Source organism: Ambystoma mexicanum, chromosome 3q (assembly GCF_040938575.1).
Source record: "Ambystoma mexicanum isolate Mex_15411 chromosome 3q, UKY_AmexF1_1, whole genome shotgun sequence".
Taxonomy (NCBI): domain Eukaryota; kingdom Metazoa; phylum Chordata; class Amphibia; order Caudata; family Ambystomatidae; genus Ambystoma; species Ambystoma mexicanum.
Window position 1 is genome coordinate 960,141,589 of NC_090926.1, and position 24,391 is coordinate 960,165,979.

A 24,391-nucleotide genomic window follows, 5' to 3' on the forward strand; every position below is an offset into this window, starting at 1 on the left:
CATTGGTAAACACTCTTTTTAGATCCCACCCCCAAATAATGTTTCATGCTCGTTGGCCACAACAGCCACTTGATTTCTCATGCCGCCGACATCAATGGGTTGAAGAGTTTATCCCCCACAAACACGTAACGTATTCTGCACCGTTCCTTCATGGTCCTGTCCATTCCTTGGCAGCCGGCCTCGGGGCTCACGGGGAGGGTGCCGGGAGTAACGCGCTGAGTTTAATTTCCTTTGCCTCCCTCTGCAGTACCTAGAGAGACTCCTTGAATAGAGGGGAACCCCCAGATCCTGCCCAGAGCGCCCATCCAGGGAGTGCTGACAAGGGAGGCAGAGGAGCAGCAGCTTTCCCCGGAGGCCGGAGAAATGCTCCGCCAGCGGCTGCTGTCGACAGCTCTGCTTCTTCTCCCTCCGCGCCTCTCGATTGCCCTCGCAGGAGCCTTGTCTAGGCTCTGAAATTGATTTCCTGACCTGCAGGTTTCTAATGAGTAATCAAAGAGCCTTCTTCGCTACTGCCCCTTGAGTGTGGACACGTGGCCTTCCTTTGAAGCACGCGACGCATGCGCCATATGGCAGACAGCCTACCAAAGCACATGTGCGCATGTGCAGAAAGGACTACTAGGGCCATGGGACATTTTCCAACAAGCTGGTAGTAGAATGGCGCTGCCCCAGACCCTGGTCATGTTAGGGGTTCATTATTGTAACCTGGTACTTTCCTTACTGATTTGATTAAAGTCCTGGGTCACTGCAACTCCCTGACTGTTTTGAAGGTTCTAAAAAATAGCCTAGGGCTACAATCCTAGTGCTCCGGTCCCCTGACAATTGGCTTGCCAAATAGATGCGTCTTTCGGCTACTAGAAAAAAGGGCTGCCAATTGAAGTGCATAAAACAATAATGTGGGCATAAGGCAATGGCGCGAGTTTGGGATTAGACAATCAATTCATTTTGTCGAATATTGGAGGTAAACCTCAGCAAACTTTATTTTTCCCAGTAGGAGGTCATGCAAGCATCCAGCGGTGACACCCACTGCAGCCCCCTACCTCGCAGCACCCACCCCAAGACACCCAGGAAACACCCCCAGTGAAATACCCGAGCACCACGAGGCAAATCATTTTCGAGAGAGCGCACTAGAACTCGCCATCCTCGCATCACTCAGAAGTCCAAAGTGCTGGGTGGGAGGGATCAAAGGCCTGCAAGTGCATGTGGCGCCACACGCAGACCCCATGGCTCGCCATCCTCACCCTAAATGAACAGGACTTCCATCACAGCGCGGGAGAGGGTGCGATCGATTAATTGAGGAGTGTGGACAGGGCAATCAGTTCTTATCCGGGCTTCCCAGAGTTAATTCCTTGTGCCTCTTCTCCTGAATTTGTCAACACAGGGAGGGCTGAGAAACAGGCGGAGAGGAGCTAATTTTCGCATGAGGCATAATGTAAATGCATGTTGTAAAGCCCTGTGCAAGGCTTTCACACCATGGGCCTCATTAGGACCCTGGCGCTAAGGGGTTAACGGCGCCGTAAAAGGCTGCGGCGCCGTTAAACACTTAGCGCCTTACTATGAGGTCCCTTTGCGGGAACCGACCATAACGGCTGGTCTACACCAGCCGTTAAAGTAGGGAACCGCAAAGGGAACTTGGTGCTAAGTACGGTACCGCAATTTGCGGTACCGTACTTAGCGCCTTCCCCATTCCCATAGAGCCCTATGGGGCGAGAATGGGAATGGGGAAGGGCCATGGTTCAATGGGGAATTACCGCCTGCCAACCTTGGAATGGGGTGGTAATTCCCCATTGAACCATGGCAGACCCATTACAACACCGGCACCAACCATGGTGCTAATAGCGCCATGGTTTAGCGACGGTTTTGTAATGAGGGCCCATGTATTAACGTCACGGCTCATTTTCATTCATTTCTATGGTGCAGAGGAGGTGCGGAACACAACTTACGTTTCCGCTGCTCCCTTCCTCTCCACCTTATAAATGCTCCAGCATGCGCACCGGCATGGGTTTTCAGACCAGCGAAAATGCTATGGATCCCATTAGACTATGTGATCGAATTGAGCTGGAACGATCCTGAGCGGTGTTACACGACTTTTTATTTTTCTGTTTCCCATTCCTCTACTTTTTAAGACCATATTCACCATTCTATATAGAGGATATGCCCGTTCATGTCCCTGTGCAAGTGTACTGTTGTAATCAGGGCCTTAGCTACTAGTCACACTATTGCAATGCCCCGGCCGCAACACCTTGTCACATGATGCACCATGCTCCCGCCACCCTCTCCCCTGCCGAGACCACAGTTCCATAAATGTTTCCCGTACACTTTTACGACTAGCACCAGCAAAAAGCAGGCGGACTCTACAGGAGCTCAGCGAAACCTACATATGGGGGGGGGGACAGGGGGACATGCTAGCCTTTCAAATATTGGGAGAGGATCTAACCTCAGAGACGGTGGGGGAGGGTCCAATGTATTTGTGTAGGGGACATCCAACTTCTTTACGCATTGTAATGACACTATTCAAGTGCAGCTTCAATGTTACAAACAGTTAACTCTCTCCTGTAAATCTGAAAGCACCCACTTAAGGACTGCTGTGAGCATGAGTGGTCTCCTGTCCCCTCTCTAACCTTCCAATCACTCCCCTTGCATGCAAGTGCTAACCCCACATCACGATTTCAATTGCCTAAAAATGCATGCATGTGAATGTAGGTGCTAACAGTGAAATGTTATCCTAGTAATTGATATTAAATGGGTTTCGCTGTTGACACAGACTCTTCAGTGTCCTGTTCTGTCGCCATGGCTCTGTAGTAGGTCAGCCAGGTCGAGTCAACATAGTGCAAAATATTGGGGGGGTGGAAGCAAAAGCCCAGTCAGCTCAATAGGGTTGTGCCCGCTTTTGCCCTCACCTTTTGCACTCCACTGTGCAAATGATGAAAATTCGGCAGCGAGGACCTGCCTGCATGTAAGTCTACACATAATGGGTCCCCGCAGCCGAATTAGGGGCTCATTTAAAATGAGCTCCAGAGTGTTAAGCACTATATGAAATGTTGGATATTTATGTAGCCTGTCAGTCATCTGTAACCTCAGAAAATGTTAAAATAAATGAGGAGTGGGTGGGGGCTACCTTTGATTTCCCATATGTAACTCAGTACTAAAATATATGCTCTAAGCAGTTACGATGTTGTGCGTTCCTCTGACACATATTTGATAATTCTGCGTAGCAAGGCCCCCTAAAACCATCCCTCCGCCCCATAAACCCAAAATGCATACACAGGAAGGTACTCCAGGAACTAAAACAGCATATATCGAGCACCAAGAGACCAAGCAGGTGGCAACAGTGCACGGCTCAAGAACGTTTAACACAACATAACATAGCACAACATTTGTGCACGTCATCCCAGGATGCTGCCTGCGCACTGTCCAACCACTGCCTTCTCATGTACTCCCAACATGCAGCAACTCAAAGACCTAGCCTATAGCCACCAATGCACCACACCATGCACTGCTGCTGTTCGAGCGTTAGCTTTTCGGAGTGTAGGGAAAGACTGCATTGCTATCCTGTGTAGGAGGAAGGCTTGCACTGCGGAGGATGGCTGTGCTGTGTCAATTCTGTGGGTGCAGAAGAGTGAGACAGAGGTGGGGAAAGCTTGCACTTCTGATGCCCGTGCTGCATCTATTTCATGTGTGTGGAAACTTTGCACTGTGAAACATGTCTGTGGTGTGCATGATCCGTTTCTGTGAGGTAAGCTTGTGCAGTACTGTGTGTGAGGCTCCGGCACAACTGACTATGGGGGTCATTAAAGGGTGGGGGGTAAGGGATACCGGGCACTGGTAAGGAGACCGGTGCCGGTAATCCCTTACCACCCTATACCAAGGTCCCTTGGCCGGGACCGTAAGGAACGTGTGGTCTGGCCACGGGTCCCACTAAGGGAACAGGGCGCTAATAACGGGCTTGCAAGTTGCAAGCCCGTATTAGCGCCCTCGCCATTCCCATTGAGCCCTATGGGGGCTCAAATGGGAATGGGGAATGGTGTGTTCAATGGGGATTTACCGGTCCAGCCAGGGCCGGACTACACCGGTAACTCCACATTGAACGAGACCGGACACGGGCACGGTATGGGAGGCAGCCATGGAGCTAATAGCTCCATGGCTACCACCCATCTCATAATGAGGCCCTATGTCCATGCTGGGCCTATTCTTTTGGTTTAGGTCTGGGTGACTGAAAAGATTTACCTTCTCCAATTTGACAAAATTATTTTTGTTTGTTTTAAAAAAAATGTGTGAGGAAACCCCTGCGCCTCTCCCCCACTTCCCTCCACGTTAACCTATTCCATTACCCCACTGCACATATATATTTAATTTAAATTGACCCAAAATCCCCCAAACAACGAACAATAAAATGTGGTCAAACTGAAAAGGTCAATTTGGTTTGCGATCAGGTCTGCTAATACCATTCAGTTCACAGGTGTGAGGTGAGCTTGTGCAGTACTGGGTCTGTGAGGATCTTGCACTCCTGATGATGTCCACGTTGTATCTACTCTCTTCATGTGTGGGAGGGAAGCTGGCACTGCTGATGCCAGTACTGCGATTACTCTGTGAACGGGGGCGGGCTCTGCTGGCGAATGTCAGTGCTGTATCTGTGTATGTTCGAGGGGAGTCTGTGCGATGCCAGTTCTGTGTGTGAGGGAAGCTTGCACTGCTGGTCCTGATGTGAGTGGGATGGGTGTGGGCTTGTGCTGTTGGCGCCAGCACTGATCCTGTTTCTGTACCCAAAGGAACAGGAAGATTGCACTGCCACTTCCTGATCGGGTCCTACTTTAACCATTTCTTATTTTATTTTGTTGAGTTCTTGAGTGTAGACCTAGATTCAGTAGCACCACTATCGCAATTGACGCAGATTTAATGACCTGCCTTCAGGAAGCAACAAAGCCCTATTACACCCGTTAGGTTTACACGCATACGTTAGATTCTATGGTGGGGGTATGGAAAATACTTGCAAAATGCCATTTGTTACCAGTATACCAAGTCTGGTAGTAAAGAATAGCTAAGATGTCAAATGAGTGTCAAACATGGAACAGTTCTGGGGGTTGGTGGGTGGAATAAGAACAGTAGGGCAGGATGCAAGGAATTGTAGGCAGGAGGGGCACATAGATGGGTGGGTTCAGGGGAGCGTGAATAAGCTGCTCCTTGCAAAGGAGGCTCTTGGTGTGGTGGCGAGTCTGACGATGATGGCATAAGGTTCCGCAGCCTTGTGACCTAGCTCGGGAACACTTGGTTCCTGGGTCTTTCTTTTGTGCCTCCCTGCTGCTCTAGTATGGCCAGGTCTGACCTCCGATGTTGCCCTGACCCCCAGAGATGTTCAATCTGTCTGCCAGGCAGGAGGGAGCGTGCACAGGGACAGCTTTGCGTATGATGCAACCAACTTTCGAGGGGACGCCTGCTGTTGGGTTAGCCAGTGAATTTCGATGATTGTGGAGACCTGTGATGAGGCAGGCAGGGAAGACACTTCGCATAGACTATTGCAGCAGCTTATTATTGGGGGTTGGGAAGGGAGAAGTGGCGAGATTGCAGGTTGTTCAAAATAGTATGATTAGAGCCATAATGGGATTGAAGAAATCTGATCGCGTGTCTGATGCCAAGGGGAAGCCTCCATTGGTTACCTATGGAGGCAGGAATTGAGATTTGTCTTCCCAGTAGCGCCTATAAATGCTTGAAAGGATTGTATCCAGCTTACTAAGAACAAAAAGTCAAGAACCTCACATCAAACAATTTCAAGTTTCTACAGGTACCAAGGGCAAATTTGGTCTTGGTTTAAAAAAAAAAGTGCATTTTGGTTGGCGGCACCTGAAAGCTGGAACACAATGCCACTTAACCTTAAAAGCTGTGACTCTTTGGAGAGTTTTAAGAAAACATTGAAAACCTTGTTTAGATAAGTTTACGTTAGCGGTTTAGATGGCGCAGGTAGAGGCTTTTGTGTTGTTTGTCCCGTTTTGATCATCGCTGTTGGGACTAGCGCCTGTATGCCTCCGGGCCACTTGGCGACACGTTATATACATTTATAAAGTAGCATGGCTGTGGGTAGTCTGGTGAGGAGGGCAGTTCCTCTAACTAGGTGAGCTAGGACCAGAGCCTTTGATGCAGATGGGACACTGGTGTTATTTTAGCAAGGGCTTGATTTTCCGCAGGTTGGATAGTTGGCACCACGATGTCTGAGGTTTCTTCGTTACATGTCAGGCTGTCTATGTAGAATCCCAGAGATGCGATGCAGGAGGTCAGCTGTGGCGCGAAGCCCTTGATGGGTAATAGAGGACAGTCTGGTCCGAATGTGGTTGTGTGCCTTGTTATTGGTGAGAAAATGGAATTCCAGCCCGGTATTGGACATCCTGGTCCAGATAAAGGCAAGAAAGGCCTTAAGTTCACGGATGTTGTTAATGGAGGGCAGTTTCAGGTAGAGGTGTCTATCACCTGCTTATTGATGGATGGGTATATAGTATCACCTGAGAAATGTTCCCAGGAGTCCATCTTGAGGTTAAGGATCATGGGCGGATCCCTGTGCGACTCCACGGGTGATGCCCAATGGAGGTGATCGATTTAGAGAAAGTGATGGCGATTTTCAAGGTGGGAAGTGAATCAACGGATCTGTGCAAAGTGTATATTTGCAGTGCAAAGTCAGTGCAAAGTTCATTTTGTAATGCAAAAATTACTTTGCACTGCAAAAATACACTTTGCACAGCTCCACAAATCAGCGTTTGTGTCAGCAGTGAAAAGTCACTTTTCAGCACTCAAGTTACTTTGAACCGTGTAAAAAAATGCCATGAATCGGGCCCTTGTGCAGCATGTTGATAAGTGCCTAATAGATTATTGGGAACCAGCAGCGGCCCAGAAAAGGAGCAGTGTAGGCAGCTTGCTCCTCACTTACAGACTTCACAACGAAGGCAAGCAGGACTCATTAGAGCTTTCTTGTGACTTTTTAGCCAGTTGATAGCTCTATGCAGGTGGTCAACCTTGGCCATTATTGCTTTAACTCACCCGGTCCCCTTACATGCAGAAATCAACCTCCAGCAGGCAGACGTTTTAGCAACGGATGCCACAAACACTGGACAAGGAGCATGTGTAACCCTTTCCACTGAACATTCTTAGCACCTGCTAAATATTAATGTTAATTGATTGCTTTGTTAATGCTGTGCACATTATGCATTCCAATAAGAAACATACCTTTGTGAAAAAGTGACTACAGGCAGGTGGCATGTGTACAAGTCTTAAAAGGAGTAAAACCTATGGAATACAGAGATCTCAGGCTCTGCCCTGTCAGGCATGAACTCATTAATATTAGGCTCTCGCCATAGTGCATTCTGGTACTCACAATCCTCCATTTACAATGTGCTCAGTAATGTAGAAGGAAAGACACTGAAAAGCCCGGGATTTCGGGACATGGTTTGAGAGCCCTTTTTATTCAGCATGTTTTTAGGAAACATGTTTTTAGGAAAGTGTCAATGAAGTAGGGATGTTAGATTACAAATGTGCGAGGCGTGTTTGTTTAACCTTTGGTGGGCTTTGTAACTCTCAGACTGAGCACTTACTTCGCATGTAAATGACTACACTGCAGCAGATCTAATAATGCTTAGCTGCCAATATAGTGGGTTCAGTTCATTCGAACAGGTACAGACACACACGTGTTCCTATGCCAACAAGTGCCACAGTCCATGAATGAGCTCCACTTATTAAGAGCTGGCCAATGGGCCGGTGCTAGCTGGATCCGAGATCCAGCATCAGATGTCTCCCCGGATCTCGGAGCCAGCCTGCCTCAACCCTGACCAGACTTTTTCGAGGGAAGCTGGGGGCTCGGTGATGTAATCTGCTCTGTGCTCCTTTGCCCAGCCATCATTTGCATGTTTGCAGGCTTATTTGCCTAGCCCGTTTCTTTCTTCTGGCCTGAAAGGGACAAGGCAGGAATCAATGGACCATGACCATCACTGGGGTGGGGGCCATCACTGTTAAAAGCAGCCTTTCTACATGCTGGGCACACTGTTGTTTTCCACTCTTGTTTTCCAAATGTGCATCTTACACTTTAATAGAGAAAAGAAAAGTTCTTACCAAACTCAAAAATGCCTCTTACTTAAACTTGCATGCACTATTTTTCTTTGAAATGTGTTCATTTTTTTGTCAGACTACCACACAAATATCCTACAATTTATGTGCCCCTTTATCACAGGTTATATTTTTTAAGATGTTATATGCTTGTCAAACTGCTTAATCACAAATAAATGCTTCCGTTGGGCTGACAGCAGTTATTAGGAAATTAAACGCTGGGCACATGGGTGCCAACTTTTGATTTTCACTGCTGGTGCAGAAATGCCCCCACATCTGCTCTAAATATAAGCAAGCGACCAGCCCAACCCATGCCCTGGCCAAACACACTGTATAGCACTTATTTTGTAATACGGAAATGCAAAAAGTCATACGATTAACAACCAGTTTTAATATATAACATATCAGCAAAGGTCCCTCAACCTGCTGAGCTACCCTGGTACCTTCTACTGTGTAGCCTGTAACAGTATTTTGGGTGCACCACTGCTATGGAAGTGATTTAAAGTGGACTTGATGTGCAGTGTCGAGATTGGAAAGAAGCAGCATGAAAGAAATGGCCCCATTTTTATTAAACTATTATTTTGAACATTTCCTTTGAGCGGAGTACAACTGCCAGCTCCGCGCCCGCCCCGGCCTTTGTTGGATCCCCCTTTAAGTGTTTTCCTTTTCCACCAGTGCACTTAGTGGGGTGACAGCAGCATCAGTTCTTTGTAATGGCATGCATCCGTTGGCACACAGTGTGATCCTGTGCATTTTCCCACTTACGCCAGGTGGTTCTGGACTCCTTGTGTAGTTTTTGCTGGATGCTCTCGCGTTGGACACCCAACTCTCTCTGGTCCCTGGCTAAGCCCATCAGATGGAGGGAGGTGGACCTGCGCCCCCGCCCCCCTCCGCCCCCTCCGCCCCCAGCGTAGAGAGCCGTGTCCCGGCCGGGAATGGATGTCCTAGGTAAGTAAGGCTGACAGGAGCGCACACACGCAGGTGAAGAGGGCACAGCCGCCGAACTCACACACCTTGACAAAAGCAGACACGTTTCCTGCAGCCCCGGTGTTTCAGCAAACAGCCAGGGGCGCGCGGGGCCTGTGCATGACACTATCGGCGCACACATCTCCGAGGGCCTTGATTGCGCTGTCAGGCGACTTGGCTCTTCAAACCCCACAATGGGGTCACCTTGACGCCGAACTACGGCGGTGATCCGCGCCCTGGGCCCAAAACCCGAGTTTCGCTAGTCTGTGTCATGGCCATGCCATACAGCGCCCAGCGGTCCGGGAAGGGGGGAGGGCGAAGGGTTGGGGGGGGGGGGGTGGGTTGGGGGTGAATTTAGAAATGTGCATTTGAAACAACAATGTAGAAATAAGCCCTGGAGTGGGAGAACATCCAGGCTCGCCCAGTAGGACATGGGAGCCCAGCCTAGCTGCGTCGGGGGTACTCTGCTGCACTTGAATCCTTGTCAGACGATACCCTTTTATTTCGGCCTTGCTCATGGAGTGCCCGCACCATGTCTGAAAAGCCTCAAGAACAAACTAGTATCACTTACTCCAGTTAACCTCAGACTGCACGCCCAGGGGGCACTCTGAGCACCAGGGCATGTTGTCAGTTTACATTCACAGGTAATTTAGCGGAACAGAAAATAAGGCATCGGCGCCAGGTTCCGGGACCGCAGCCGCTTGACACATCCCGCGGTGAACGACCTCAGCCATGGTGTTGATCTACGAAACAATGCGCGCGCCTTATTTGGCCTCAAATGTGTTATTTATTTTATCGCAGGCATTTGATGTAGGGCAGACCTAGCTCCAAGGAGCAGTGTAGCGCCTCACAGAGAACATTGTAGTGTGCAGAGTCCAGTGGAGACTGAATTAAGGACGTGAGGTGGAGGGTATGAAAGCATGCACAGCCAAACTTTTAGTTACCCAGGATCTTTGGATGCCCCGACTGCCAGATAACCAAATGTGATGGATAATAGGATGTAGGGATTCCGGTGGCAAAATGCCGGATAACTAAATGTGATTGATAATAGAATTTAGGCATTCAGGTGGAAGAATGTCGGACAACCAAATGGGATGGGTAATAGGATGCAGGGATTCCGGTGACAGCATGACGGATAACTAAATGTGATTGATAATAGAATTAGGCATTCCGGTGGAAGAATGTCGGATAACCAAATGGGATGGGTAATAGGATGTAGGGATTCCGGTGACAGCATGACGGATAACTAAATGTGATTGATAATAGAATTAGGCATTCCGGTGGAAGAATGCCGGATAACCAAATACGATATACAATAGAATGTAGGCATTCCAGTGGGAGAATGCCGGATAACCAAATACGATATACAATAGAATGTAGGCATTCCAGTGGGAGAATGCCGGATAACCAAATACGATGTACAATGAAAACGTGCAGCGGGTCTGCCCTATTGGCTTGCACAACACCATATGAACTATTGTATAAGACAGACGTTTCCACTTTGTTATCTGGCACTTTATGATCCAGAATGCTTCTACTAATGGCAATGGCCCATGCCAGTTCACAAAGCTTTTCCAGTATAGACTGCCAGATAAAAAAAAAGCCTTTGCTGGAACTGGGCCAATTATTGGCGGCTCATGTGCAGTTGGAGGTTACATGTTTATATTGCAATGGCGTGAAAACAAAAGACATTGGGCCTCATTACATGGTAGGCGGTAACCATGGCGCTATTAGCGCCATGGTTGCCGCCGTTATTTTACCGTGTCCGCCTTGGTGGATGGCGGAATTACCGCCCTACTCCAAGGTGGCGGGGGCGGCAATTCCCCATTCACCAAGGCACTTCCCCATTCCCATTTTTGCCCCCATAGGGCATAATGGGAATGGGAAAGGCGCTAATTACGGTACCGCAAATTGCGGTACCGTAATTAGCTCCAAGGTCCCTTTGCGGCACCCTACTTTAACAGCTGGTAAAACCAGTCGTTAAAGTCGGGTCCCGCAAAGGGAACAAGTAGTAAGGCGGTAATGGTTTACCGGTACCGGTGCCCTTACCGGTACCGGTAAACCCTTACCGCCTAACGTGTAATGAGAGCCAATCACAATAACTTGAGCTAAAATGTTCCTTATGGAAGAAGAAAAAGACACTTTGGACAACTTTAACGAGGTCTTGGGACAAAGCACAATTGGACAGTATATTTAATTTGAAAACTAGGCGTTCAATAAACTTTTGTACACGTTGAAATCATGAGGCATTGCTGATAAGAGTTTTCCGCACAAAGCCTTGTCATATTCCTTTATGTATTTTAAATTTAATTTGATTAAGAGTTTTATAAAATGCGACCTGTGCTATAGCACTTACCATACTCTGCACTTTGCCTGGGGCTCACCCTCAAGCACAGACACCTCAGCACCCACCCCACTGCCCTCTTCCTTCCTACACTTGCACGTTCTGAATACTCACAAGGCATAGTAGGTTTGGCCGCCCCAGCCCCCTCGTATTTAATTGTACTGCTGCCCCATATTTCCTCCCTGCTGCCCTGTGAGCGCTTTGAAACAGAATGAATTTCCTGTATAAGCACCTAACAAGCAAACAATAAATAAATAAATAGCTGGCATCAGAGCTCTCTTTATGAAAAGAGGCACATTTAGCAACAGTGAAGCACTGCCAAGCACAAACAGGCAACCAGGGGGAGCTGTGGCCAGAAAGAGACATTAAGAGCAGAGCAATGCCAGCGGGGTCAGAGCACTGCCTAAAAGAGGACCTGGCTGTACACAGGCAGATACACCCACCAAGCCCCAGTCCACAAGGGTGTGTGTCCGAAACACCAAAGGGCTAACTTAAATGCGGTACGCAGGAAGCAACGCGGCTCGGCACTCGACGGGAAAACAGGGCACACTAATATGGAAAGAATTAGGAGGAGAGGCTATTGTGGGTACACTTGGAATGACATGGAGAGAGGGATACAGCGGGTTACAGTAAGCGAATACTAGTGAGAAAGGGAAAAGAGGATGGGGCTGAAGACCTAGAATTGTGTTTATTATTGTTTGTTGATATTTACTGTTTGTGCATACCGTAACTCGAGTGAGTGTTCTCCAGCACCATCAACCAATCACTGGCCAGCATTCTAACTTAAACATGTCCTTGGTGCTCACAGAAGAAATAGAACATTTATTTTAATGTAAGCGCAACCCAATACAAGAAGGAAGGGCATTTTGAGATTCAAAATGGTGTGCATTTTTGGCAAAAAAGCTATTAAAAAGGGAATTATTTAATTACAGTACCACTGTCAACTTTCTCGTGTTAAACGTGTGCAGTGCTAATTCCTAATTATCACTTTCAGGTTACACTGGTGATAATATAGTAACAATGTCCCACTTGTCCTAAAGAGCAACGCACATTATCAAAACCTAGAATTGTATTTATTGATTGTATTGATGTTTTGCAAGTTGCCAACTGCACACACAGTCACTTCACTGGCAGGCGAATGGTCTGATCCATCAAAGCCTTCACACATTCAGGAATAGCTGAGGTCTAGAGGGCAGGGAAACAGAACCCATGTAACAATAAAGATTAGAACAGCATGTGTGGAGATCATCTGGTGGCCTAGAGAGTATTCCCCGAGTTACCAGACTCATTGGTCCAAAAAAGTAAACACTTCCCAAAGCGCAAACAAAAAAAAGTGTCTTCTGCCGTCTCCTAAAAAAGAGGTAATCATCCAGTGGGCTCAGGAAATTGGGAGATTTTTATATAACGCTACACCTGGAACATTCAACATCCAACAACCAATTGTCTTTGTAATGCGTTTTTTGCAGTGAGGGAGAATAATTTGGAAGACCGAAAGCACTTGGTACAAAGCATTTGATGATTAACACTATACATTTTGTTCTCATAGGTTATTATTCTAAGATGGACTGTCTGGTGCACTCCTACTCTACTCTTTCTAAATAAACCTTATGGAAAAAGGACAAATAGTACAAATGAGGGTTCCTGGCTGTTTTGAATAACATCAAAGTGTATTTGGGAATGTAGGAATGGCAAGAGGCCTTTATATTTGACAAATATATCTGTGCTAAAAGGCTTATATGCTTGAATTAGTAAGCACATAATGCATACTGGTCATGTTGCTAATTTCATTTTTCATAGCACTCATCCACACATTGAAGTGTTTGGGATCATATAGACACATTCTGACGGCCACAGGATTTGGATAGGAAGATTAACTGGGTGGCCTCACTGGGCTTGGGAGCCGTGCAGAATTTTATAATAGGAAGGACTATGTATTGGGGTAAATTGTTTGTGTGATATACAAATATATGAAAAAGAGCTGCATTTCAGACAGTTCAACAAGGTTATAGTGGAATATGGAAGATAACGGGACCTTTTTTTATGTGTATTGGTTAACAATAAACCGTAACACATTTTATAAACAACTTACATTAAAATATTAATTTAAGACATGCAACAATATCAGACCATAGAAAACCTTTGTAATAATGAAACACCTCCCATACAATTCATCACAAATGCAGCATAATATAAAACTTCCTAGAATAAAAGAGGAAAAGCATCAATATATAATCAAGATAACATTACAGTTATTTCTACCTAAAAATACTTCAAGGGGAGATATAGAAGTGTAAACCTTCTAGCGAGTCATTACGAACAGTAGACCTAAATAATAGTACAGCATGCTTTCAAATTCCCACCAGATGTAACATGCAGCAGCTGACATAATCAAAGGGGATACTAAAAAGATCTGTGCCCAATATTCTCCAATTCTGACACAAACCTCATGTACCCCTTATCGTACGCATTCCTTAGGAACTCACAGGCGGTCAAAAGAAGCCACGTAGTTTCAATTTCTTGATTACATAATCGACAAAGTCTCTGCTACGTAGGGACGTTGGCCCACACCTCAAGATTCTACATAGTCTAAAATACATCAAACCGGAGTCCGATGAGAACCCTAATAAAGGGTTCTAAAAGGAATTGGGCAGGATTAGTAAAGAGCCAGGCTCCTGACATGCGAATGACTCTACCCCAGCCTGCAGGCCTTACACAATCATCAGGCTGTCAGCAATGATACTTATTTTCTATATCCCAGAAAAGGGTTAACTAAAACGGTCGATGATACGAAAATAAGAGACAGAAAGACATGTGACAGGTATCATGCACACTCTTCTCTAGATGGACACAGAAAGTCATTTCACTCATTTGTGACCAACATTTTTTATTTAATGTGTATTTTCTTGCGCGTGTTTGATGGTTCGTATCAAATAACATGCAGACAACAGTGCTTCAGAAGGCCAAGTTAGCCACTGGACCATCCAAGGTAAATAGATAATAGCACATACTGTTAACATCCCAGAAATCTGAGCACCAAGTGCTATATTGACAACAACGACTTTTTCTTACATCTATGCCTATTTGCATAGCTTTTCCAGCAACCAGAAAAGTACTAATTCAGCAGTTGCCTGCATTCGTCCTTATAAATCATCTATCTCTATATTGGGGATACTCACAAAGGTTTTCCAAACGACAAAGCGTTTGCTTTGGTGTTGGCCCACCGCCCCCTTTCTGAAAACAAGCCTGACCTTTCCATTTTTAATTACATTTGGGTTCCGAACAAATAATGTGCTGTTTTAAAATGTTAGGGGTTGATGTGTGAAGGAAACTGGAAAGTCCATTAAGCCTGCAACTTTAACCAGAGAGTAACACAAGCCGCACATTGAAGGTTTTACAGATCACGCCGTAGGGCTGTGGGTTGCCCTACCACAAGGAATGTCTGGGCTATATAGTGTGCGGAATGGCACACATTGGGCACTGGGAAAAGATCTGGGATTTCTTTAGAGGGTTTGGCATATGAAAAGCTGTGAAAACTGTGAGGAGTTGATCAATGACTTGTGGCTTTCAGGCAGGGTTTTCCGGAGAAGGTGAAAGGGAACATACTAACTTTCTGTGTCCTAGCGGAGAAAGAGAGGCTGGGATTCACTGATGAAAGCCATGAACTCAACAGCAAAGTTAGGAAGGTCAGATCATGTGAAATTCACAGGAATATACCCTCAGTGGGAGCCGAGCAGAGGAACCCACCAACGCATTAAGACAGGTCTGCCTGTCTCCTCCCTATAATCCTGTATAGCCCCTCTCCCCATAGCCTTCTAAGGGCACCCTTAATAGTATGCCATTCTAGTTACATCCAGGCCTTTCCCTCACTCATATCCCCTGCCTGTAACCCTCAATACCCCCTCAATTTCCATCTTAGTGGACCCTTAATAGTCTGTCCTTCCAATTACATACATTCCTTCCCCCCTCACCTGTAGCCCCTGCCTGTAACCCTCTATACCGCCTCCATATCCATCTTAGTGGACCCTTACTAGTCTGTCCTTCCAATTACATCCATTCCTTCCCCCCTCACCTGTAGCCCCTGCCTGTAACCCTCTATACCCCCTCCATATCCATCTTAGTGGACCCTTACTAGTCTGTCCTTCCAATTACATCCATTCCTTCCCCCCTCACTCATATCCCCTGCCTGTAACCCTCTATACCCCCTCCATATCCATCTTAGTGGACCCTTAATAGTCTGTCCTTCCAATTACATCCATTCCTTCCCCCTCACCTTTAGCCCCTGCCTGTAACCCTCTACACCCCCTCCATATCCATCTTAGTGGACCCTTAATAGTCTGTCCTTCTAATTGCATCCATTCCTTCCCCCCTCACCTGTAGCCCCTGCCTGTAACCCTCTATACCCCCTCCATATCCATCTTAGTGGACCCTTAATAGTCTGTCCTTCCAATTACATCCATTCCTTCCCCCCTCACCTGTAGCCCCTGCCTGCAACCCTCTATACCCCCTCCATATCCATCTTAGTGGACCCTTAATAGTCTTTGCTTCTAATTACATCCATTCCTTCCCCCTCACCTGTAGCCCCTGCCTGTAACCCTCTATACCCCCTCCATATCCATCTTAGTGGACCCTTAATAGTCTTTGCTTCTAATTACATCCATTCCTTCCCCCCTCACCTGTAGCCCCTGCCTGTAAACCTCTATAGCCCCACTCTTAATAATGCTCCATGTGTACCCTTAATAGTCTCTCCTTTTAATTATATATTTCAGCACCCTATTAGCATAGTTCTTGTGTTGCACTATACTCTGTTGTGTCTTAGCTAGATGTGTCCCTTTAAAAAGAGCCAGGTTTACACTGCATACAAATGAACACTGTGAGGTTGGCATCCTGGAAGGAGACGCAGACAACAGATTCAAAGTTTGACAATAATATTTTATTAAGAACATGTCAGAATGGAGTAAGGCCTGTCTTGCCCTAAGCTAAAGGTGGGATTTTCCTACCCAAAGAAACTAAACAGCGTGTGTCAGAATGTTCAACTGAAAAGTCATCTGTGTCCAAAACCTATTCTTGCCCTCACAACTAATACAAAACAATGTGTAGGGATGTCAACCATGAATTAAACAGTGATTCAAACAAAGTTCTGAGCTATTCCCAGCTCGGGCTTACTCTTCAGCTTCTTTTCCCCCCAATGTCAGGAAGTCCAATGTTCAATTTACCTTTGTTTAGACCAGAAGAAATACAGTTCCACACTTTTGCAAAGGTCAGGGTGCCCGTCCCCAAGTTCAATAAAGTTTCGGGCAGTATGGCGTAGGGATTCCTTCCCATATTCAAATCTAACACAAAAATAAGTATCTTGAAGCTTAGTCTGTCGATTGGTTTCCACAAGACTTTACAACTCATGGGTCCCTTCCCCAAGTCTGGTATTCATCCTTTTTTTCCTTCTTTCCACACAGCACACCTCCTTGTTAGCTTTTAGGGGTTCCCTGGTCTTGGCACAGTTTTCGCCTGCACGGTCCACCCATTGCAGGTCATGCAACCAGGAACTTCCAGGTTTTCCTGAGAAGCTCAATATTCAGCCAAGCACGTAGCTTCTAAAGTGCAGCTTCAAAACTTTAACATACTAGTGGTTTCTCAATCTTGGTTTCCCTTTATACTCATAGTTGTTCATCCAACACAGCTGTTTAATTCGTTTTCAGTTCATTGCTGATTCCACCATAAATGCAGCTTTTCTTATTTCGTTTCATTCAAGCTTTCTATTCGTTTTTCCATAAATATTTCTTTACGTGTTTCACTTAAATACATGCGCCTTTGTTTCTTTCTTTCAATTCGGTTTTCAATAAAGTTAACTGTGCATGTTCCATTCAGTTAGGTATTAATTAAAGGTTGCTTTGCTCGTTTTACTCAGTTCGGTTTTCAATAAAGGCAACGTTGCTTCTTTTACTCAGTTCTGAATTCAATAAAGGCATCTGATCTATTTAAGTATTCGGAACGATGCCACTTCATTGATTTCCAAAGATCTCTACTGGATTCACGCTCTTCGGCAGCCAGCACCACCGTGCCAACCTCCGCCTGGCTCAACCATTGCTTTTGTGCGGCACTGCTTGCTAGCTAGTCTCGCGCTCTTTAAGGACCATGGATCTATATATACAGAAAAGGTTGAGAAAGGAGAAGGCCGGAAAGAGGGGATATGTGTATAGAGTGATAGGAGGGGACGGAAGGGATTGAACTGGGAGAAGTTGACAGGATCAGCGCTAACGTCATGGAAGAGAAAGTGGAGGAGCCAAGGAAGAGTGGGTGGAAGTCAACGGGTGGAAGGGGAGAGTAGACTGGATCGTTTGAGGGGGCAGAGATGGGAGGGGGCAGTGTCAGAGATATTAAGAGGAGTCTTTACATTGAGGGGCTGTGAACCGATGAGTCAAGAGTGTAAGGAATAATAGGAGAGGACCAAGAGTAGGGTCTGATGGAAGGGAAGAGGTCAGTGGGGGGGTGAAATGTGGGTAAGTCAACGGGTGCAAGTGAGGCGAGAATGACATCAAGAGGTGGAGAGATGAGAGATGAGAGTAGAGGGAGTGAAGCCGTTAGACCGCAGAGCACTGCAGATAATGAGGGTGCTGAGAGTAGAGGGGTTAATCGGAGGTGATGCGAGTGAAGGCCTGCTGTTAGGGATGCAGATGGTTGTGGTTATACTATGAGGCTCTGAGGGCAGAGGAGGTGATGCCATGGAGAGCAGAGTGGATGCTAGGAGTGAGGCGAGGAGGTGGGGGCGCAGGTTAACAGTGGGCATTAGGGAGACTGTGCAGAAGGTGAAGTAAGGGCCTACAATTGCAGGGATGAAATAAAGAGGTCGGAGAGTGGAGGGGGTGATGTGAGGGTGACCTTGAGTGAAGTGGGCAAAAGAAGGGTCGAGGAGCAAGAGGAGCAAGGGCTGAAATGAAGAGGCTAATGGTGTTAGAGGCTTCAGAAGGCATTAGGATAATACGTGAGACAGCGAGGGGGGGTAGTAGGGCAAGTCGATGATAATCTAAGTGTGGAGCGTGCTACAAAAAGCAATATCGAACACTGGAGTGTTTTTTTTAAGGCCATATGAGTGTACCGGGACCCCCAGTAGTGCACAGTATGGGGTACTCATTGTTCACAGGCAATCACCTAAGTCTCTGTAGAAAAGCCAGAAGATTAATTATTTACTGTTTATAACGTTCTTGTTCATCAAAGGTTTGAGCTCCACAATCAGAGTGCAGTTTTTGAAACCCCTTGAAACGGAGCCCACTGGTCATACTACTGGCATCTACCAAGTGGAGTGGCATGGAAATGGCTTATGTGCAACGTGGAAAAACATGCCCTTTTCATCTTGGTAGGCGCAGAATACCAGCAAAGTGAATGGTAGGGGAGTCTGGTGTCATCTGCCTTCTTAAAGGGATGGTGCAGTATGATGCCTAGGCCAGTGCTTGTGTCATCTGCGACCTTAAATGAATGGTACGCAACGATTCCTGGGCCAGTCCTATGTCATCTGCCACCTAAAAAGAATGGTGCTGCACGATGGCTGGGCAAGTCGTGTGTCATCTGCCACCTTAAAAGAATGGTACGGAATGACGCCTGGTCCAGTGCTTGTGTCATCTGCCACCTTAAAGTATTGGTGCGCACACCTTAGAGGAATGGTGCGCAACGACGCCACGGCCAGTCCTGTGTCACCCGCCACCGTAAATTAATGGTGCACAACGATTCCTGGGCCAGTCTTATGTCATCTGCCACCTTAAAAGAATGGTGCAGTATGATACCTGGTCCAGTGCTTATGTCATCTGCCACTTTAAAGGGATGGTGTAGAACGTTGCCCGGGCCTTAACCAATGGTTTAAGAAAGTAAGAGCTGGGGTCCCGGCACCATTTTACGGCATTAATTCATTTCTCACATGTCCCATCAGCAACTGGATTTTTATGCTGAGGATTGTAAGCTACAATTGCGTTAATTATGTCTTCGGGAAATTGGCCGGCATGTGAATCTTCGTTTCCCCCGTAGCGTAGTCTCCTTGGAGAGCAAGCGGGCCCACGTGTGAATGGTGTTAGCACTGAGCAGAGTCCGCACAGTTGACGGGAAGCACCTGCTCTTTTATTGCTGACAGGTAAGCGCTGAATGGCGCCTAATCACAGAGATAAAGGCTTCGGCGAAGGTCTCGCAAGTGGCCCGGCCGGCCTGATATCTCGAGGCCCGGTAGTTCCACGTCGGGGCGGAAACATTTGAAGACAGCGCACTATCTGCAGGCAAATGGCGCAGACGCTGTTCCCGCCGAACTGCCCTTCTCGGTTTTCCTGCGACACCTCTTCCTACGTTTGCGTAAGAGGCGTAAGAGGCGAGGTCCTAATTCAGGGGAGAGGCACCATCTGAACAAATTCCTTATCGCCATCAAAGGGAACCTGCGCTTTCTGGTGAAGGTGGAAAGCGGGAATAGGACCGTGCCAGAGGTCAATTATCTCCATTCTCATCTGTCAAAAAAAAGGCTCTGGTCCCAGTTTCTCCACTTCAACAAACCGTGTGCTCCTGGGTAAATCACTTGATCTCTGTCTGGTCAATTCTCATATCTGTTCAAGAGAGGAGCACTTGCAACTAAGACTTTATTAGAAGTACATAAACCTGCAACTTACTTTCCATTTGTGAAAGTGTACACCTTTTGCAAGGACGACAATGGGCTTCATAATGAGTTTGGTGGTAATTTGGTGGTAAATCTTCTGAATTACTGCCAAACTCAATTATCGTTGCCACCACTTGGATCTGCAGATTTACAAAGGCGTTAACAGTGGTGGTAGAGCAGTGGTAATCCGCCTTTTCAGAGTCCATAGGATCACCGGTGGCAATTCCGCCAATTCTACTGATTTTTGGTGGCAAGGTGGAGGATGTACTTGCACCTTACCACCAAACGTGCGGTATGGCAATGCGGTGATGCAGGGATAATTTGTCAGTCATGGAATTACCGCTGCATTACTGCAGTTTTTACCTTCACCGCCGTACTTGTAATGAGGCCCTGTCATCTTTATGCTTGAAACACTGATCGCAGAATTTACCCTCACCCCGGAGAGAAGTGGTACCACCCTGCTTGAATGTACATTGGCATGGGAGTTTGGAGAAGCTTGTGCCAGTTCTGCGTAGGAACGCTTGCCTCTACCTTATTCATTGCTTATGGGCTGGCACTGCTTTCAACCCACCTCAGGGCACCAGAGAGGACAGCAGAGAGGGAGTGGATTTGAAGAGTGGGGGCAGGACTGATGGGCAAAGGCCATGGCTATATCCAGGTCTAGACTGTCTCACGATGTTGCTCCGCAGGCGGCCGCTGGTCTTGTTTCGTAGTGATTGGCTGCTCAGAGTCCGTGTTCTTCACAGTGCTCATGAAGCGACCACGTCATGCATGTTACACGTGGCGTCAGCCTTTCATGTGTCATTGGCCTTCCCAATGTTCTATCGCTTCTGTATGAGGCATGCAATGCTTGCCACGCTAATGGCTACGCTGGACTTGCCATCTGCGGGTCTAGGAAACGTGCCCTGAGACAGCCCATGCAGTACCAGTATGTGAAGAAAGCTTGCACTGCTGCCCGTGCTGTGCCAGTATGTGAAGAAAGCTTGCACTGCTGCCCTTGCTGTGCCAGTATGTGAAGAACGCTTGCACTGCTGCCCTTGCTGTGCCAGTATGTGAAGAAGGCTTGCACTGCTGCCCATGCTGTACCAGTATGTGAAGAAGGCTTGCACTGCTGCACCAGTATGTGAAGAACGCTTGCACTGCTGCCCATGCTGTACCAGTATGTGAAGAAGGCTTGCACTGCTGCCCATGCTGTACCAGTATGTGAAGGGGGGGTGCGTGTGTGTGCGTGCGTGCGTGTGTGTGTGTGTGTGTGTGTTAAAACAGGGGTTGAAATGACTCCAAATGAGGGTGGGGAGGGGCGAGGGGTGAGAGGAAAGAGGGGGAAGATTCAGGGGAGAAGGGAGGAGGGAGGATGGGCAGGGGGAAGGAGGTAGGAGGAAAGGGGAAGGGAGGGGAAGAAAGAGATGGAATTGGAAGAGTAGAATATTTAGGGTACCATCAAAAGAATATGGGGAGTGGGATACAGAAGATTAAAGGTGAGGGAGGGGAAACGTGGACCCAGTCTGAGCCAAAGAGGCTCTGTGAGTTTCTAATGACCTGACCTTCAGAACTGCTGCGTTAAATGCTTGGATATGATATATGATATGGCATTTATAACGCCCCTATGCACAGGTGTTTCAAGGGGATCTGCACCAGCGATTCCCTAAATTGCTACCGTCTGCTATGTGAGAGGAAGCAAATATGCAGAAGCTAAAATTGTCTCATCTACAGAAAAAAAGATCACCTTTGCCCATAGATGGTGCTTCATTGCTATGCGGGCGTCCACAACGGTGCAATCACAGTAGGGCTCGTGTCACACCGACATTGTTCCTTGCAAAACCAGTTGGTTGGATCTGAGTGAGGTGAGAGTGCGTGTTGTGCAGTTCTGTCTCACTTGTGCCCCAGGCCTGCTTGTGGAATGCTGGTGCTTGTGAATGAATGGCAGCTCAGAGAATACTGGACGAGTGTGATGCCTGTATGCTTCGAGAGGAACAGTTAGACTTGAGCTCGGAGTGCCCAAGGTTGAACAGGTGGATGTTTCTCCTGCATTAAGAGGAGCTGGATCTCCTTGAACCCCATCATATCAAGTGATATTGCTGTGCCTGCTGACGTCATTGCACACACCTATCAGGGCAGGGCAATGGAGACGCCATTCACCCCACATCATTTCCCTATGAAATCCATTGTGAATTTTGGGATTACGAGATTTTGACTTGAAAAGGAGCTAACAGGTGGAACGTGTTCCAAGGCCAATGGACCGGCCGCCAACATCTGGCCTCCGCATTACATTTTCAGGATTGGGATAGTGGGGCCAGAACTCACCGAGGCCTATCCCTTTGTCGAGGGGTCAGTATATTTTTAATCTTATGAGGAAGCTCAGGAGGCTATGTCTGAGGGATGAGCATGTCATTGCATGGGGTCCGGGGGATGGGGCAGGCATGAGGGTGGTGCACAAAGCTCAGTGTCCGCCTTCTACAAAAACCAACATTATTTCAAGCAAAAAACCATCTTGGTCACTGTGAAATATTGTACTATGGTGCATGTTAAAAAATTATTTTTGACCTCTTACTCCCCTCACTCCCACAAATGAGTTTTCAATGCATTGAACAACCAAAGGAATTTTCCAAGCTGTTACTCCGAGTCCCTGCTAGCATTGTAGACATGTACAACTCCAAGTGGTGGGTTATTGCACTGGGATAACTGTGTAGAACCTCAGCCTTACACTGAGACAGTGATCAATTTTCACAACAACCACCACCTAAAAAAATCAGGACCTGTTAGTTTGCACTCACAGCAGTATGGGCAATTTCAAATCTTCAATACTCAAAAACCCTAAAACAATCCTAAAACCTGTGTTACAGATCACGCCGTCAACCCTAGCAGAGGAAAGACAAACAGTAGCCTCATCCTCTATTCCCCAGACATGGGATTGTGCCAGCCACACTCCAAGGAATACCTTTGGATTGTCCAGGATGGAACATTACCCAGAGAGTTTGAAATAGTCATTAATAGAATCCCTTCAGAGAGTTTGGCTTGCACAATACATGTGTATGATTTACCATCATGATTCAAGCAGCTCCATGCTTTGCCTTTTCCAACATACATTTAATTATCTACAAATACATAATGCAAGGATCCAATACAAGACTCCGCCATCATCTTCCAAATGTTATAAATCTGGACTGTAAAATGATACCAAGAAATCACTCAAAACCAATGCAGCGGAGTCCTCAGCCAAATCGAGCTTAACTCCTTAAGTGCAAGGCTATTATGCATTTCTATGTAAAAAGGACGAGCATACTCGTTTAAAGGCTAATACATTTGAAACAGATGCCCTTTCTCTGCTCCTATAACACTGAACCCAATTAAAGGCAGCACTGGGGTGGAATAAAAGCAAACCTTCAACAATACAATGTAGGGTCACTCAACCTTATTATTTGGGTTCTACCCCCATATCGCCACATCAGGCCTATTCTAATCACTGCCCAAAAGACCCTCTTCATCCACACCATCAACATTCTACTGTCCAAATGGATCACTCTTGGTATTTTTAATTTGCCTCCATCAGATACCCATTAGAGGGCAAGACCTCTACAAGACAATAGGTTTCAACCACTACATCCCTCCCTCGATTGCCAAGTAAACATGTGACCTGTTTTTCCTCCCCTATTCACCCTCTCATGGAGCACCAGCTATGGCCAAGCCTTAGACCAGCCATTGAGTTAAATTTTGAGACCTAGCAATGAACCTGCACAAGTGAACTACGGTGCAGTATACCTCCCCAGCTATCAATCAGCATATCAATCAACCAATCAATCAACCAGCAGAAGTGCACTACCATACAGTATAACCATGATATCAGTCTATCAAACAACCAGCAGAAGTGCACTACCATGCAGTATAACCCGATATCAGTCTATCAATCAACCAACCAGCAGAAGTGCACTACCATGCAGTATAACCCGATATCAGTCTATCAAAAAACCAGCAGAAGTGCACTACCTTGCCGTATACCTACCCAGCTATCAGCTTATCACTTGACCAAGCAATAGAAGTGCTCTATCATGTGGTATACCTACCCAGCTATACGCCTATCATTCGACCAACCAGCAGAAGTCCGCTACCATGCAGTATACCTACCCAGCTATCAGCCTATCACTTGACCAAGCAGAAGAAGTGCTCTACCATGTGGCATGCCTAGCCAGCTATAAGCCTATCAACAATCCAGCAGATGCAGTATACCTACCCAGCTATACGCCTATCATTCGACCAACCAGCAGAAGTCCGCTACCATGCAGTATACCTACCCAGCTATCAGCCTATCACTTGACCAAGCAGAAGAAGTGCTCTACCATGTGGCATGCCTAGCCAGCTATAAGCCTATCAACAATCCAGCAGAA

General features: G+C 46.8%; 1 long non-coding RNA gene across 1 annotated transcript in view; it reads right to left on the reverse strand.

Annotated features, from left to right (window-relative positions):
- Positions 1 to 24,391, reverse strand: part of LOC138583127 (uncharacterized) — a 500,026-nt gene that overhangs the window by 338,504 nt on the left and 137,131 nt on the right. The window lies entirely within an intron of this gene.